The sequence below is a fragment of the Limulus polyphemus genome, unplaced genomic scaffold, assembly GCF_000517525.1.
Source record: "Limulus polyphemus unplaced genomic scaffold, Limulus_polyphemus-2.1.2 Scaffold152, whole genome shotgun sequence".
NCBI classification, from domain to species: Eukaryota; Metazoa; Arthropoda; class Merostomata; order Xiphosura; family Limulidae; genus Limulus; species Limulus polyphemus.
The window spans coordinates 4,400-24,247 of NW_013665762.1; positions in this window are offsets into that span (position 1 = coordinate 4,400).

Below are 19,848 nucleotides of genomic sequence, written 5' to 3' on the forward strand. Positions count from 1 at the left end.
TGATTTTTTTACAGAATTAAACTAAATTGATGTGAAACAAGGGTTTGAAAATAAGCTATGGCCACAGAATGTTGCCGTCTTATAACGTTTCTATAGGTACTTTAAAATTTTATAAACCAGAAAAGGTTATACACCTCAATGGGAAGTAAAGTTTAGTAATTATTAATTGTAAGTTTTAAAATATGTATGCATGCTTTTTATTAAAAACAAAACAAACAATGACTGCTTGTAATTTTGCTGTCTGTCTAAGTTTTGCATTCCTGTTTTAGCCATTTCATAAAAAAATATACATATGGCATTATTCTGTATGGCATAGTTATTCACTGCCATTTCAGCAATGCAGCATGATTGAGTTCTCTTTTAAGACACGAAAACAGTTTTAGCAACATACTATGAAATCAATAAAGAATAAAAAAAACAGATCAGGGCTACCCGCATAACGTTTTTTTTAGGGAGCCAGCTGGGTCTACCCAGAACATGCATTTATAGGGGCTTTCAAGCAGTTTAGGGGCCAATCCTATGGCTCACTGTAAAATGTACTCTGTAGTGGAGGTTATCAGAAAAATCATTGAATTAAATAGCAGATGTTACGTAAATTGAAAAGAAACTAAAGATATCAACATATTTCAATTTATTTTGTTGGGAACTTGTATTTTGTGAAAAAAACACAAGTCCAGCCATTTAATTTTTTCAGATCACTTAAGTGATTTTTATCTCATATATGATCTTTAAATTTTCTCTAAAGCATGGTATAACAGTAACTTTTGTTCCCCTTTTAAATTAGTGTCCTTTTGTAACCAAAATAAATAATGAAAGAAAATCTTTGCATCGCCGTCAGTGTAATCTGTTTCCATAGAACCCATTACCATGTAGGTGACAATTATTTGTCAATAAAAGTTCAAGCACTTTCGATGGAGAGATGGAAAAATCATACAATTGACGTTACCACTAACTTTATAGCAATCTGTTCTCTCATATCCTGAAACAGTTGTTAAGTAGTCGTTCATGAATTTGAATTTGTAATAAGCAAAATACTCAAATTAGCAACATATGGAAAGCATGCAAACAGCTATAAAATGGTTTAGTTAGTGTCATTTCCTAATAAAATTAAACAATGAAAGGAAATATATTATGCGTCTGTGTCAGTGTCCAATGATGTCCCAACATCCATTTCTTGGATTCTTCCTTTCTCCTTTTCTTCGTCACTCTTTTTCACCTGCTTCTCAATCTGGACCCTGCCAGCATTTGGTCTGTTTGTGTAAAGTGATCCCTACTTCTAAAGGTGGATTAAATTCACGTATTGAAAGCAAGTGGAGCATGAGCAGAAGCTGATCAGTGATCCTGTCAGCTCCCAGACAAGATCCCAAAGTGGTATTGATCATCTTCATTTTGCTGAATCCTCTCTCTGCCTCAGCAGAGCTGGCTGGTACATTTTGCAGTATATCAGAGAGGCCACAGATGTTAGATAGCTCCTCCTTAACCCCAGGGATGATAGTAGCCCATGGCTAGCCTTTCTTGCTATGCCTGGTGAAATTAAGTAATAAAATAGATGTGGAAAATGTTTGAGAGACCATCATGACAATTGCATTATTATTCCTGTTTTTAAGTCATTGTGTTCATTTAAAGTTATTCTTTAATATTATGCAGTGTTTTACCGATAATCGGAATCGGGGAACAATCGGAAAAGTCAGTGTGTGTCACGTCACGCTTGATTTCTTGAAACAAGAGGAGTATTAAAAGCCAAAAATGTTTATCCAGATAGAATAGTTCGATTACTGTCTGCCCATTACGATTTTAGTAACGGGGGTGCAAGGGAGCCGTGAGGGGTGTGTATGTTATAAAACCTTATAAGTGTAGTGAGTGTTGGTATAATAAGCCTAAAGTCGTAGCGTGGGATCACCTAGTCTAGAGCCAAGTACACAAACTTTATCATGAAAGTTAAAATATCGATTCAATTTTAAACTTAAATCGTTTCTAAATTAAGCTGTTTTCGGTTATATCAGCAACGTTTTTAATAAACGACAAACCTCTTTAATCAACTGATACTTTAAATTAAGAAATCAACAAATAATTTTGCATTGTGATAAAAGTTCAGATGTAAATATATTTGTTGTTTTTTTATTGCTACCAACGTTTCGCTTTTACAGCTTCTTCAGGGTTAATACATACAAACTGGGCTGTACGCTAGTTAAAAATAACATCACCCAGACCACTTTATTCACAACAACAATATTCTGATTTTTAAGTATGCTTACAATTACGACCCAGTACTCTTCCCTTTGACACGAAACATTATTCATCATAGAATAAAATATCAGTTTAAAACAATCTCTTTCTCATTTATTTACATAAGTTAATACACTAAACAAAACAAAGGTTAAAAACAATGTTCCGCACATCGAGAAGCACAGCTATTTCCTTACGAACCGTAAATTAGCAAACGATCGATAACGGCACCCTATGCACAGAAATAATACACATCTGTTTGCTTTTTGGAGATCTACGCGGACTTTTCCCGCGAAGTTCTCGGGATGATACGCCATGTGGCTCCCCCTCTAGTACCGCACTGTGTATTAGCTCATTGTTTGGAGAGATCGCCGAAGAACGCAAAACAACAGTTATTGGAAATTTGGAATACCCCATTACTTCCTAATAGGGGGTTGTGACAGTTGTTTGAATTGTACATGTCACGTTCGGAGATGTCACTCTAAGTTGAAACTGGTAAACAGGTATATACAAATATTTACAAAATAACTAACCTATTGGACAGCTATGTAACATTCCATTTTATCATTTGACAGTCCTGTTATTTATGAATATACAAAGTTCCAAGAAGTTACCTTAAAGTTAGTTGTGGCTCGACAGACGTGATTGCTGATTGGTTGGATTGCTTCTGAACAGAAAACCTAGATACTTTGGGTTTTTAGAGCAGGAAGCGAATTGTTGAAAAACAAGAATCACGAAGGTGGGTAATTGTCGTAACCGACTGCCTTTTGCACCTGTAACTAACAGGGGAGTGTATACGCCTTTATCGACAATAAAAGCTAATATTTCGTGATCTTAGACAAATGTCAAAAATGACGCAGTGTAATTGTTGAGATTTGATGAAAGCATGTATGGTGAGCCGGGAGGTGATAAATTTTAAATAATTCAACCAGCACGATGTGAGTCTTTATTGTAATGCATTTAAAGTTTTCTTTTTTTTTCTTCTTTTTTTATAGTTGGAAAGTTGATCATTACGTCCGCAATAAAGATACATTTAGGAGCATTTTTAACAAATACAATTAAAAAAATAACTCTTTCAACAACCGAACTGAAGATTCCTCTCTTTACGAACGAAAACTTTCAAACGCTGTCACTTTATTTGACCTTTGGAATACTTCATTTGGTTTATAAAGTGATTTAGTTCAAAATGTGTAGAGCTGAAGTAAATGATACATTTTGGTAATGAACCTCAACAATTTGTTTGTTTCTCACAGTGGTCTCATAACATTATGTATCGATCATGTACTAGCCACAAGATCAGTCCCCATTTTTATTTTTTAACTCGTTCAAATAAAAAAACAGAAAAAGAGATCGTGACTTTATTTATTTTTTGCTTAGCACATTTATTGATAACTTTAACTATTTCAAATTTAAAAAAGCTTCAAAGTACATTCTATGATCGGTAAAACATTTATATTATGTTGTTGTAGTTGTTCTTGTTGTTTTTAGCTAGTGCAGTCTGCAGAGTTGGTTTCAAAAGTGTTTGCCCTAACATGTATACATTTACAAGCAGTGCACGTGCAGTAAGTTAGATTCTCCAAACAACTTACGAGTTTGCAGTTTTTTATTTGCCTCTTCTTGGAAAGTGTTGACAATAAAGAATTTGTATGTACATCTTTTAATTGTGTGACCCTTGATGCAGGTTTGGTGTCATATATATAAATTTAAAAAAGTAGCATTATGATTGAAAACAGCAGTCATCTTTATAAAAGTTCAAGTAATCACTCTATATTTCAAATTTTTTATATCAGTTTCAATTCACCGATGCAAAAAGTTTGAATATTGGACCGAGTGTTGGCATTCGTATTAATGAAAGTGCATTTACTTTGAACACATGGGCATTCATAGTGACAAAGTTTGTGGATTGTACATGATTGACAAGTGTTCGTAAATTTGGGAAGGTGCGAACACTCGTCAATCATTTACAATTCAAAAATGTTTGTCATAAGTTCTGCTCGGTTGAGGAACCCTTAGATCAAGTTATGTGGAATCCAACTTTTAATGACTCTTTGGATTTTAAAGGGCCACGTGGTCTACCTAGCAGACACTTGTTACGGGTCTGCCGGCATTTTGGGGGGCCTTGGCTCCCGGGCCCCTGCTAATTTCGAGTTCTGCAGGTGTTGATTGCGGTTTGTATTTCATATTTACATTTAATATAACAACTGGGACATAACAATGAGGTAAAACCGCGTTAATAGACCACAAGTTCGTAAACTTTCTTCGCGTCACATATTTGAAAATATGACCTTGACAAACAGTTTTCATTGGATTGCTTGGCTGGAGATCTGTTGGAATTTACAAATTATCATTGTTTTATTAAATGCCCTGGAATTACCAAAATTGTTTTAATGTTGTTCGAATAATATTTTGCAATCGTATCTTATTTGTGAGTCATTTCGTACATGCGTAGTTATTTCAGTGCAGACTTTTGTGCATGACAAGGCTATAGAGCTAGATTGATATCGTTAATGTAGGCCTAGTCCAATATTGTTTCGGAAAGGTCTAAAATAAAAAACAGCAATTAAAGAAAGTTATTTTGTTTGGCCAGAACACAAAATCCTTAAAGTAAATAACCTGAAAAAAAGAAGAAATGTTTCGACATTTTGGGTTTTAGCCCACATTTGGTGCTGTCTCTCCGCGTCATTGAAATGAGATCGATTAAACAACATTTGAATTTAAATTTGTGGTGTACATGTGTAAAACTGTTACCTGTGATTTTCTGGGTGCAGAACATTACGGTTTTGTGGTACATGTGTATGAAATATACAGGGCGTTTGTTTTTTATATTAATTTAGAAAGGTGAACGTTAAAACTTTTTTTTTCACATTTAAATGTGTTGGTTGAATAGCGTTCCGTCTTTGGAATGTGATAACCTTCTTGTTCTAGTCAGACATTATAAAGCAGTAAAGTTAGTAAAAGAGAAGGGTTATCATTTGAAACAGATCAGGGTGCAGCGTATCCAGTGGTTGCCTAAAAGCCCATTGTCCACTGTTACAATCACTTGTTCGTTTTGCAGTACAGGAGTTTCAGAGAGATGGGTGATTTTCATTACCTGGATCCTGTGAATGGGAAGCATGGTTTGTATGTTGTTACTGTGATACGTGTAACGAGAAAATTGCCTACTCGTGCCAGGATTCAAGTTCCAGAAGGTTTGCATCACCTGCAAAGAGAATGTAAAAACTACTTGGTGGAAAAATTCATGATAAATGTATTAGTATTTTTTTCAGAAATGGGAAACAATATTATGTCCACGTTGGTCGTAAATGTGGTGGCTGTTATATCGGTCCTGGTACTCAAATTATGCTGTGCCTTCCAAAGTTGTAACACTTTACTGTGACATATGCTGAAGCCACTACAGCTATTGAAAGGACGTTTACCCAGATTGCAGATATTATTCAGAAGGACCAGTAAAAGGAAAGAGTAGCACCGCGGATACTTTGAGGGATGATCAGGAAATGTAATACGGAGTTAAAACCGAAAATTGGAGTTGGCTGAGTTGAAGAAAAGAAACTAAAAACAATGTCAAACAAAGTGAAATATAATCTTTATTCAAATCAACAGTGAAAGGCTGTTGAAGGAAGAGGATAGACAGCACTTATCTCTTACTATTGAGGGATCTTACGAGGAGAAAGTCTAGATGAAGACTGGGAGAGTATATCTTTATATAAACAAAACAATAATTTTATCCCTCTGAGAGCGCAGGCGTTAACCACGTCACTGATCATCCCACAGGTGAAAGTAAGGGGAACATAACCCCCAGACATTTCTAAGCACAGCAATGTTGCTTGAGAAAGTGGCTACAAAATCAAAATTAGCTCTCAAACAACATCATCCGTTGGAAAACCCAAAAATATCTAAGTGAGACATAATCCTTGACCAGCACAAGAAATAAGTTCATTGCACAAGACAGATTTACGTGGTTGTGAAAGTCTACAAACACTCAAATAGCACGTATATCAGAAAATTTTTGGTAAGTTATACACTTTATCTTTCTGAGCTAAAAGAGATACTTCCAGGTAAGAAAACAATAAATGATGTGATGGTGACAAAATGTTATCTTGAAACGCTGACTTCCACCATGACAACCCTTTCGACAAAATTCTCGTGACAAGTGTTAGAAACCTAAGTACATATTATAAACAAAGACTGGAAGAAAAATACAAGGCCACAAAAAAGTTAAGTCAGAAATAATAGCTAATAAAGTTTAGGAAAACTGATGGCACATCTACAAGAAGAAAAAGAAGTAAAAAAAGCAATAAAAAGTTACAGTAAAAGCTAAAAAGTCTTTCAGTGAGCAGGAGTTGCCAAAAAAAAAGAAAATAAAAAAACAAGATGAAGCAGCCAAGTTAATTTAGAAGGCAGAGAAGTTACCAATCACTCAAAGTAATCCCATGAAACGACAGCTGCTGTAGTTAAAAAAAGAAAAATGACACAGCAAAAAAAAAAAAGGAAAAACAAATCGCATAAGTACTGAAATCTAAGCGAAAGACATCTTCTGGTAGAATAATTCTAGAGTTAGATGCAACTGCTGATGATGTTGAACTGCACCCTAACGTTGATTAAAAAAGGAAGCTTGTGGTTACGGGACTACCTTTTTAAAAATGTCAATGGTCAAGTTGTAATGTTACATTATTTTCCATTCCTGAATATCGTGTTTTGCCTTTCGTTAATGTCTAGACAAAAGTTTACACATTTTGCACTATTATTTATGTATTATTAAATTATGTTGCATTTCTGAATATGATTTTTTCATTTTCTTAATTTTTTAGAAAAAATCAATCTTCCTGTTACTTAGATATTCTGATTATCTGCGGTTTTGACTTATTGGTCTCGGGCCTAACAAAAATTTATCGACACCGAAATCACTACTGGGTTTTTATTAAAATGTTGGTTTTGTATTTCTGAGAATCTAGCAGAAACCCTTATCCAGACGTTGTTTTAACAATCAGACAATGGTAAGAGACTCGCATGCATGTGAGTTAGCCTTGGTAGTTTACAGGGGTTATTGCTAGGTAATGACCTAGCGGGGAGCATGGCAGTGGTCTTACCAGATGTATGTCCCATACAAACCTGTTAGAATAGGATGTATACATGTGCTTGAGAAACATTTCCTCGGGTAGTGTGTGTGTGTGTGTGTATTTGGTCTGTAGAAATGGCACTTGACCAAAGAGATTATTTCTGCAACCTTTGTCTAAATTTTTCTCATACATTAGATTTTGGATGTAATTGTACAAATTATATGGTATGGTTTGCTATTAGCTTAACTCCTGACCTGTTAGAAACCAAACTTACCAAGAATTTATCATTTTGACTTTAACTGTACAATACCATACTTTTGGCTCTTCTTGTTACTTGTTTTCCATTAAATATTACTCGCCATAAGTGGCTATTGTCATGTTCGAACTACCATGGAAGACTAATTAAATTTGAGGGATTTAAATGACTTAGAGTAGTACCCTCAGATACCCAACGGAGGAGGATTACCTGTTAGCAAAAATTGTAGACATAGAAGTTCTTATGGAAGCTGCAGATGGTCTCACTTTAAAATCTGGGCTTCCAACCATCTTACCCCCAGCTTTAGTGGACTATCCAGTACCCAGTCCCAGAACTATCCAAGGAATCTTCCCATAGCCAAGTCTGCAATGCCAACACCACCAACAGCAGCCACTGCAGAGCTGACAAGAATGAGACGAGAAGGAAATTCGTATATTGTATTACCTTGAAATTGTAGGAGGATACCATCAGCTGAGAAATCTTTATAATGGTATCTGTATGCCCCTTTAATGAGACCTCAAGATTCAGAAGTATTTTCCCGGAGCTCAGACATTCAAAATCTCTGAAGAATCCCTGGGAAACATCTCATTGGCAGACCATTACTACAGCCGTCGTTATTATTAAGTTCTGGCACCACCATTACCTTGAGCCCAGAAACATCCAGAGTTTCAGTATCAGTCCCATCCTTCTACATCTTTCAAAAGATGAAGCTTAAAAACTATTGAGTAATTCATTTCGAACTCCTCAATTCACAGCGAACTGTCAACGGAGAGATTTTTGTCAGCAACTGGAACGCTTAAATCAAACCCTTCATCAGAAACGCCCTTCACTTGTCAATGCACGACAATGCACGTCTACATGTGGCACGTTTGACGCAACGCAAAATTATGGAGTTGGGTTGGGAAGTTCTCCCTTACCCACCATATTCTCCAGATATGGCACCATCAGATTGCCATCTTTTTCGTTCGCTGCAACTCCATCTTAATGGGAAAATGTATGCAAATGTGGAAAGTGTTAAAGAGGACATGTTTTTGCTTCAAAGCCAAGTGATTTCTTTAATCAGTGCATTAACCAACCTGATTGTAAGATGGAAAGGCATCATCGATAAGAATGGAGACTATTTCATTTAATAAATGTTTTGTTTTGATATATAAGTTGTTCGGGTTTTTTCATCTAAAAAAAGCGACATTAATTTCTTGATGACCTAATAGCAAAAGTTTTTCTTTTTCTTTTCAACTTACCGTTAGTTACTTGACATTGTTTAGAGACTCATTACTAGTTTCAAACATGTAGCTGACTAAGAATCAAATAACTACGCGATGTGCTTGCTGCATATTTTTGTAGACTTTCGTTTTATTATATTAGTAAAATGGCAAGAACAGTATAGATTACTTTAATAATTATTTTGGCTTGTTTTGTTTTGAATTTTGCGTAAAGCTACTGGACGGCTATCTGCGCTAGCCGTCCATAATTTAGTAGTGATAGATTAGAGGGAAGGCAGCTAGTCAACACCACCCACCACAAACTCTTGAGCTACTCTTTTGCCAACGAATAGTGGGATTAACCATAACATTATATCGCCCCCACGGCTGAAAGGGTGAGCATGTTTGGTGAAAGAGATTCGAATCTGTGACCCTCAGATTGCGAGTCGAGCGCTCTAACCACCAGGCCATGCCAGGCCCTACCTTAATGACAGGTAATGTTAAATAATTCTAGCTGCTTAACTAATTTTAGCTGCTTAACTGATGCTTCTTTAGTTGACATTATTATTGTTTAAAATAAATTGCACATTTTTTTGTTGTTGTTTTTGAGCATACACTTCTTGGGCAGAGCTATGGTTATTAAATAGAAATTGTCTTGTATTACTGTAATATGTGAAAAGTGGATTCTGGTTGGTAAACGTACTCATTCCTTTCATTATTTTAAGAAATATACATTTTCTGTAGCAGTCTCTATAATTTGTTTTATTCATTAATATAAACTACCAGTTGATAAATACGTTTTTCCCACGGTTGAAAACTCGTACTTCTCATGTTTTTCTAACTTAAACCTCTAAATTAAAGAACAGATAGAGGAGTGTGATAGAATAGTATGCATCCTTTAAGGTATGGATCAATACCAGTATTTAGTATTGTGTTTATCCATTTACGTGTTCTTTTTTATTTTATTTTTTGCTCCGAATATACAGATTTGTTTGTTTGTTTGTAATTAAGCACAAAGCTACAAAATGGGCTATCTGTGCTCTGGCCACCACGGGTATCGAAACCCGGATTCTAGCGTTGTAAGTCAGCAGACATACCGCTGTGCCACTGGGGGGACAACTATACAAATTGAGCTATATTCGAGTAGTTGTTGCACCATATACACACTTATCATCTTATGCAACATTTCCGACACGAGGCTTCTAATCCCAAGAATTTATTGGAAAACCTTTTCTCATGCGCTCTGAAAGACTATAATCTTGTGAAACAGAACTTGCTTGACCTGTTAATTCATGGTTCAGTGAAGTACAGATATCCTATGGGAAGCTGGTGTCGTTAAAAGATTACTAATAACCACCCGTCAATTTTTTCTCTAATTAGATTAGTTCTATTGCTGTTGATTGCAGGCTACTACTTAGCAAGGCCGACAGACGGCGCCCATTTGAAATTCCAATTGGCGACGAACTTCTGTCAGGTAGTTTACTAGCATGTAGAATACTAGAAGTACATGTTAAACCCCCCGATAGGTGGTGTGTATTAAACAGGGCCAGCTAGCGGCTCTTTTAGCCAACTGATTAAAAATACTTTAGGCTTGTTTAATGAGCTAAGGTGATACAGACGGACACGGTTTTTACTTGTGCTTTTTGTTTCATAACCCTGATTGTATAACGTTTGTACTCTTCCCTAATATGTGCTCCGCGAGACAAAGTTCAACCGGAGATCTGTTTGGTTAAATTGTCACGCCCTGTTGTAATTTTTTTTCTTGTATTTCACGGCTTCTATCCACCTATCTAACTTGTCAGGTTAAATAAGTGACTTTCTGCATTCTTAACATTATAAGCTGATTATAGATGAGACACAAAAATGGGTCGTTAGGTGTCGTCCATGTCAGGTTTTTCTCTTGCTCTTTAAAGCAATAAATAATATGCACATAAGAAAATTTCAGCGCTCGTGTAATAAGATTGTTCGAAGAATAATTTCATTTCTTTCTGTACCTTAATTATCGTATACAACTGTAAGAACTATTAGGATGATATATATATATATATATCCAGGAACTTTATTAATAGATAAAAACATTTCGGTCTGGCTCCACACTGTATTGTTGTAAAGTGTTCTTCTCTTGGGCTGGTTCTTTTGAATAGTTTGGTAACCATAATTTGAAGTCCAGTCCACGAATTGATAACGAATTACTTATTTCCTCGATAAACATTAATTACAACCATGTTTATTTGTAAGCTTAATTTCATTAATAAACTTTTCAACATAATCTCCGACACTTGTGTATGTCTAACTTACTTAGCTTAAATCATAAAACATACACACTAACTCACTGAATGAGTAGCAGAATAGACACAATAACGCTCACTTCTAGCACTGAATAACATTTCTGAAGGCCTGGCATGGCCAGATGGTTAGGGCGCTCGACTCGCAATCTGTGGTTCGCGGGTTAGAATTCCTGTCACACCAAACATGCTCGCCTTTCCGCCGTGGGGACAATATAATGTGACGGTTAATCCCACTATTGCAACAGTATATTTAATTTTGCACGCTTTTTCCCTTCGTCTTTAAGCTCTTTAGGTTAAAGACGGAAGTAGGTATATATATTTACTTTGAAAACATAATTTTTGAAATACTTCCAATGTTTAAAATGACAATCAGAACCTGATAAGAATGAACTGGAAAAATTTGCGTGTGGGTTTCTTAAACACATGAGTATAAACTTCAGTTTCTTATAATTTAGTGATAGTATACAGATTTAAAGTAGATTCCAGTTGAAACAACACTTTGGAATACACAAGTAATAAAAAACATTTTGTAAATATAAAATGATGTAGGGATGGCAGTGCCAAAAAGAACGCAAACAAGAATCTATGGCTGATACAGCTATACATAGACCGTCCATACATTACTTTCAGTATTAAAATTTAATGTTACACTGTAAAGTACACGAGTACAAAATGGTTACGAGGTCGGTCATTTCGACCGACCTTGTAACTAGAGTCTGTAATAATCAAGACACGTTTTGACTCAACTTAGTTTTCCTTGTACGTTATTCCTAGGTTCCTAGTTACACTACATTGATGCCTAACCTGACATAACCATGCTATTATGATAAACAAACTGTATACCAACAGTCAGGAATATATAACTTCCAACTGCAGTAATATTAAATTCAAGTATGCATTTTACAGTGTGACATTAAATTTTAATATTGAAAGTCATATAGGAATTATCTATATATAGCTGTATCATCCCTATTTTTTGTTTGCATTCTTTTTAGTACTGCCCTCTCTACATCATTTTACATTTACAAAATGTTTTTATTGCTTGTTTTGTGATGTTTTCCCCTGACTGAAAGTTAGTGTGTTCTTTAAATGTGTGTGTAATAAAATTTAATATTATGCATATTGAATTGTTTTTTTACTCTTTCACTTCATACATAATATAGGGGTTGGCTCCCTAAAAACACCGATTGTATAGTGCACAAAGCATTGGGTGTCTACATGTTACAGTTATCTAATGTTAATCTATTATTTGCTGGTAATTCCTGAGCATCTGTACTTAAGCTTTTTAAAGGAACACCAGATTTCTGTACAAAAGCTAACTTCAAGGGGTAATGATAGCATCGTCTACACTATAATTATGATTTTTGTTTAATAACTGCTAGTTATTACCATTAAGCGATGGCCTCATGCACTGTCCAGAAACACATAGAATGGATTTATGTTTAAACTGACGTTAATGATAAAGTATTTATAAAGTTATCTCTACTGAAACAAGAAGAAGAAAGATGAACAATTTGGTCGGTTCGTCACTTTCTGTTTTGATATCCTAGCAATGGCTTCTTGGCTTGTATTTGGGCTTGTTGGGTAGAGAAACAAATGAAAGTGAATAGCAAGTATCTTTTAAAGTAAAATTATTTGACACTATTGATTTTTTAGCGTGCGTATTAGTATTATGACTATTGAGTACCTTGGCCATCCTTACATATAGAGTCTACCGACTCTATGATATTGTTGTGGGATATATTTTCAACATTTAATTCGGATAGTAGCTAGATAACGCATGATGTAAAGATCAAGTAAGTTTGTGGAAGTATACCTAGAAAACTCTACATTGTACGTCGCAAAAATCTAGTAAATTCGAGGAGTACTGAGAGACGAGAGTAAATTATAAATACGAGAATCAGTGAAGCATTGAGTCAGTTTATTTTGCTTTCAGTAAGCAGCGAATAACAAATGCACTTTGAGTCGGTAAAGTATTAGTCAATCAGTTTTAGCCCAGTGAAGTACTTAGTTTTAGTGAAATATTTGGATCAGTGTATGGTATATATATTCAATTACTCGATAAATTAGTCGTGAAATTGTACTATTAAGGTTATTTTTATTACGTTAGTTGTGGTATTTCCTTTCATATTTGTTAACTTAGTCCTACAATTGTGTACAAATGAAGGCAGCTTGTAGAAAAGTTAAGAAATAAATTAATTAATTTGTTATCGTTACGTGGATTGAACTTCCAAGTTTTTTTATCAAATAATTTCAAAGAAGGTGCCCAAAAAAAAAGGAAATTACAACAAGATTTCTGTAATTGCAATTTCTGATACACTAATTATATATATACATTTCTACGTTAAGTGTACTAAAATGTTTATATATTCTTTGAGATACATATATACATTAATTAACGCATTTACAAACCTGAGCAAAACAACGTAGTTTGAATGAATTGTGCTGCATTGGAAAATATAGCAAAGTTTTGTGTTAAAAACATCAGATGGTATATATTATTTATTCATTCTGAAACTATAACTGTGGATGCTGTTTCTTCTCAAAATACAAATTACTGTTGTATCTGTGAGTCAATTTTTATAAATTTGTAGTTTTATAGCACAGTCTTTATTGCGTTGAATGCAAGAAAAATCATAATATTCACACAAACAAAAACCCATTAGATATTAAAATGTAATTAAGCCTTAACAAAAAACTCACAGAATGGAGACTCCTATCTTTAAGTCATATTTAATCCTTTTTATAGCGTGCATTAAATGATAAATTTAGTATTTTCAAAGTTTAGCCAGAATATGAAGATTTGAAAAGTTTACTTTTAAGTGAATGAAGGTAAAGATTAACACACTTGAGTTTAATTCAAGTTACTTCGCTTCAACGTTTTCATTGATGACAGTTACATGGAGACAGCAATAATCTAGAGAGTGTAAAATACATTTGTAATTCCTTGTGTCTTATCACTTTGCCCCCTAGTGGCACAGCAGGATGTCTGCTGACTTACAAAGCTAGTAACCGGGTTTCGATATACGTGGTGGGCAGAGCACAGATAGCCCATTGTGTAGCTTTGTGCTTAATTCCGAACAAACAAACAAACTTATCACTTTACTTTAAATTGGTGGCAATATCATTCATAAAGAAAGTGTTTAAAACAGTCTATAGACAACAAAGATGTATTTATTTAATTCTGGTCTCAGTTTATGCTTTCCCTCCACAGTGATGAAGTTTTTACAGTTATTGTATTGAAACACAACAGAAAAAAGTAATAATTAGCCCTCTTGAATATTATGCATTGGTAAACTTCAAAAGCTATTTACCGTCAGTAGTAATACTAAAAACTTTTAACTATCATTAGTAATACTTAAAACTTAACTATCATTAGAAATGTATAAAACTTTTGATCATCATTAATAATATTTAAAAATTAACTATCATTAAAAATCTCTCAAACTCTTGATCATCATTAATAATAGTTAAAACTTAACTATCATTAGAAATCTCTAAAACTCTTGATCATCATTAATAATAGGTAAAACTTAACTGTCATTAGATATATTTAAAACTCTTGATCATCATTAGTAATATTTAAAACTTAACTATCATTAGTAATCTTTAAAACTCTTGATCATCATTAGTAATATTTAAAACTTAACTATCATTAGTAATTTTTAAGTCTCTTAAATGTTATTAGTACTGAGAATTGCAATTGATTTTCAGTTAGCATTCAATATCCGGCTTATTTGGTTGTATTGCCGGATATTAGTATCTATTCATCAGCTGAATAGTTTAACTTTCATGCCATTTACTAGAAACAGCATAATGTAAAACCTACTAGAAATTTATAAACACAGAAGGTCAGTTGATAACTTTATTAACAAATAACACTAATAAGTTAGATTTCTCTCAAATAAAGATTTTGAAAATTATTAAACAAATTAAGTTATCAGTAAAATACATTTTGTGTTTTTGTGCACAAATAAATTTAATTTTGATATTTTCCAAAGCATACAATCCTGCTTTCTTATGTCAAACATCCCCCAGTTGTCTGGCCACCAGAAAGTTTACGGACTTGCAACGCTAAAATCCGCGATTCGATTTTGCCCGCTGGACAGAGCGCAGATAGTTTATTGGGAAGCTTTGCGCTATAGCAAACAAATCTTATGTCAAACAAACGATCTTATTAGCATTAAGGTCAATTGTTACAATTTTAATATGAATATTAAGGTTTTTCTAAGCAACCAACTTAACCTTTATCAGTCTAATTCACTATGTTTTAATTGTTTTTTTACTAAGTAATTAATCATCATCAACCTTATTACTTATCTTTTATTGAAGGTTCACTGCGATGTTCACTTTTTCATTAGAATTTCTAACTCAGATATCCTTATCCAGTACCTATAGTTAAGGAGTTTAAAGTTGTTGTGTAAAAACAGTAGCCTGTCTGCATTTTGTGAAAGCATCCGTTTTTCACTTTGCTTCTTAAATTTTGCTAGGTTTGTAGAACAGGTGTCACTATATGCACACTTGTGGCTGGACTGGTAGAAATCTTCGTATCAATTGAGATAATATTGAAAATTATCTTTTTTTCGGTTTCATCCACAATAGTGGGTTAGATTTTTGTTTTAAGAATGACAATTAATTTCACTGATAGTATTAACTTCTTTGTCATGACTTGTTTGACCAGTATTAATAACAGGTAGTGGTGCTAATGGTGAAGAGTCTCCCATGTCACTTCCACTATCTCAGTCTTCAACGACGTTTGATTGCGAAACTGACACAGCCAATGCTTTCTGCTTGGTTCTATTACTCTTTCCCAAACGTTTCTTTAAATTAAGGATCCAACAAAGTAGCTAAAGTGAAATTTGGATTACTTTGTAATCCAGAAAATCTAGTTTCAAGTCTTTCTCTTAGTCCAAAGTGGCTTGAGTTATTTTACAACATACAGTCATGAAGAGTAACTAACCACAGTTGTGATAACTTATGACAGTGGACCTGACAAAACTAATGTTTTTTGTCATTTCTTCAGAAACTTGTATCAGCTTTATGTATACGTCCAGTAAGGTCCGTTGATTGTTGAGGTAGATGATGTTGTGGTCAGTAGCATATAGACGTATTCCTCTATTTTGTTCCAAGAAAAAACGTTCAAGGACAGAGTGTGTTGAATTTCATCTTGTGTCTTTATCTTGTACAATTGTAGGCCCGGCATGGCCAGGTGACTAGCGTGATCGACTCGCAATCTGAGGGTCGCGGGTTCGAATCCCCATCCCACCAAACATGCTCGCCCGTTCAGCCGGGGGGGGGCGTTATAATGTTACGGTCAATCCCACTATTCGTGGTAAAAGAGCAGCCCAAGAGTTAGCGGTGGGCGGTGATGACTAGCTGTCTTCCCTCTAGTCTTACACTGCTAAATTAGGGACGGCTAGCGCTGATAACCCTCGTGTAGCTTTGCGCGAAATTCAAAAACAAAACAAACAAACTTTTACAATTATATAACCATACATTTTCAATATAGTGGAGACAAGTACTTAATATGTGTAACAATTTTTCTACTAATTTTTACGGTATCAAATACAACTCATTGGGATTCCAGAGTATTCATGTTCACAAGTTGCAATGTCTGGAGGAAATATCGCTCACAGAACAATTTAGCATCATTAGACCCTTTCACAAAATTTACTCCATTATCTCTTATTAAGTGGTAAATATTTTATTTTGACTTTTTCGTAAAGCTATTACATCTTCTAACATTTTTGTTCGTACATCACGAGTAAAAGGGGAGTGCTTGATATTAAGAGCAGCATGTTATAAACACATATATTCTGTGATCCAGTGTCCTGTGAAACTATGAAAATATTGTTTTGTATTGAGCATGACGTCAGAAATCTGACCAGATTTCATTCATGCATCTTTTCCATATATGTATGTATATTTGGTACGTTTTCTCAGAGAAAATAACTTATGCTTAATGATTCATTTCTGATTGTGCTTTCTTCTTCAAGCGAAGAAACTCCTCATCAATAACAGTTGAATATTTTGGGGTAATTAATGCAACTATTTCATTAGTTATATAGCGCAACTCCTTAGCACGATGAAAAATTAATGTCCTATAGTTTTTTGTTGTTGTTGTTTTGTTTTGCACTTCTTCTGAATGGTTTGTTGTTTGGTAAATACCGCGGAACTTGACCTTACACCCTTAATTTTAATATTAGATCTAGTATTCATCGTGTTGAAAATTGTTGTAGTCTTGACCATGCTTATTTTCTAGCTAATTGCACAATGGGTAGTAGAAATTATTTTTCCTTTTTCATCATATGAAAGTAATATGCTACACATCCCACACAGGACTTTTTTTTTTGCATTTTAAATCAGTTGCGATAATCAATAAACACAGAGATTGTTAGTGCTTCAATCCTCACGTCATTGATTGCAATCAAAGATCAGTGCCTGCATTGCAAATCACACGTCTTGCATGTCTTGTTTACTGGTTATTACTAAAATAGCATCTGCTAACCTGTTACAACTTGCGCGTCTTCTTTACTGGTTATTACTCAAATAACACCTACTAACCTGTTAAAACTTGCATGTTTTGGAAGACAAACTACAAGCTGAGATTTAAAGAAGCATTGGACATGTCCAGGCAAGATTAGACTGTTTGCACAATCTTTCGTCTCTAAAAAAACATATTGCTGACAGTTGTAACCTCTACATAGATCCAACTACAGTATTCACCTGGGATTATTATATAATTCTTTGTTAAAGTTTTGTTATTGCATCTTATTCAGTCGGTTGCCTTTTCCAAAACTTTATATTTACTTTTATAATTATTTAGTGTTCTGTAAAGCTAATGAAACTGTTTGTTTAAATAATATATCATTTATTCGGCAGCCAGATGTTTATTATCTGGCCGAAATACTGTCCATTAGACCTCTGTTTAGCAGCTTACTGCCAGTGGTCACTTTTTTTTTAATATTTTTTTAGCATAAGGTTTTCATTGTTTCATTGTGATTCTGTACTGTTTTCATGTTTCGAAATTATGTTGCTTAATGTATAGAAATTAATTTTTCACTTGTCATCTGTAATTAAATGTTGATGTGTAGACATTGATGGTAATACAAACAATATTGCAGCGACAGTTTTTATACGAGATCTGGTGAATTGAGAGTAATATAGTCTACTAATATTTCAAACTTTTCAAGTAATTTGAATCACCAGTCACAACGTTTATAGGAAATAATGAATTCAAAATACCATGTGAGTGTTTTTTATTATTATCGTTTTTTTTTCTTACAAACTTTTTGATTGTTTTCCTCAGGTAAAGTTTTTTTTTGTAAATATCAAAACACAGACGTAGTTCTTTAAGACATTGCTAGGCCTTTATCTCTGAGCATCAGATTTCTTTACCCTATTCATATCTGTGTAATAACGTATGATGATTGTAAAATAACATAATTCTGTAGCGTGGGCTTCTTTATATCCTTCTAAAATTTTTATTACTATTGTTAAATTAAGTATATAACTTATTTTCTTCATATGTTTTGTATTTATTTGTAAAAGAACAGATCATTAAACCGAATTTTAAACGTTTGAATGATATATCTTTATAATTTTTTTTTCTAGTCGTAATTGGCACACATCATACGTTGTTTTCATTTTGAGGCTGTTTGAAAAAAGAATTATATTGGAGTTTTAACACTTGTAATAATTCTAGGCAAGTGATCTCAGAATGATAGTGATAACAAAGGTCTATAAAACAAACACCGCTAGGAAAATTGTGATTAATAGAATTAATATAATTAGTGTGTTTGTGAGTGCGTCAGTAGTTGACTATCCAACAACGGTGATTTATTTTGCCGACTGATCACAGAAATGACAGGTTGCTCCCCATTTCTTCTCCTCTTGTCTCAAGGAGTTTGCCCCGGAGATATGCATAACAGAGAAGACTGTAATTACAAGTACTTTTCGGTAGTCGGTTACCTGCAAAGTAATCGGCTACCAATTGCTTCCCTGCTGGTTCCAGCCCGACAGGGGTCGCTAGCTGTGATGATGCCATTTTGGAGACAGAGTAGTTCTGTTTTGAACATTTAACAGAGAAAGAAAAAAAATTACAGAGCGGCACCTCTGTGGGACGAAGCTGAAAATGCTTGAGAATGAGTGTAGATCAGATAATTGTCTAAGGAACTATACGAGAACAAATTAACGTACATGTTACAAGTACGAGATAGGAAATGACGTTTTTGAAAAGTTCAAATTGTTTGGTTAGATCATTCTTAGAATTCTACTGCTTTAAATACACAACAGTTTTTCTAGCTGAGTCATTGGGACAGCTCAACAACGTTCATATCGCTAAAAATCTATCTTTGATTTCAAAACAAACATTTGTAATTCAATAAGGAGCTCAGTGCTAATCTTTTATGAATTAATTCAAAGTAGAGAAAAGAGGGAAGAAATTCGATGGTTAAAAGAAAGCAATTGGGTTACAATATAATTTCGATCTTTCTTTTGGTTATATAACTTATTAACTATAACTGAAGGAAAATTTCTTAGTTATACGTTACTAGCTGGAGTACCCGTACGTTGGACGGGTGAAATAATAATTCGTTTGTAACAAAGGATAGGAAATTGTGCTTCTGTTTGTTTGTTTTTTCTTAACATAATAAATATTAAAAGTGCAATAAAAATACATAAAGCTACCAATACTGAAAAGAAAGACAAAGGATAGAAAAATGTGCTTCAATATTTTTTTCTTAACATAATAAATATTAAAAGTGCAATAAAAATACATAAAGCTACCAATACTGAAAAGAAAGACAAAGGATAAAAAA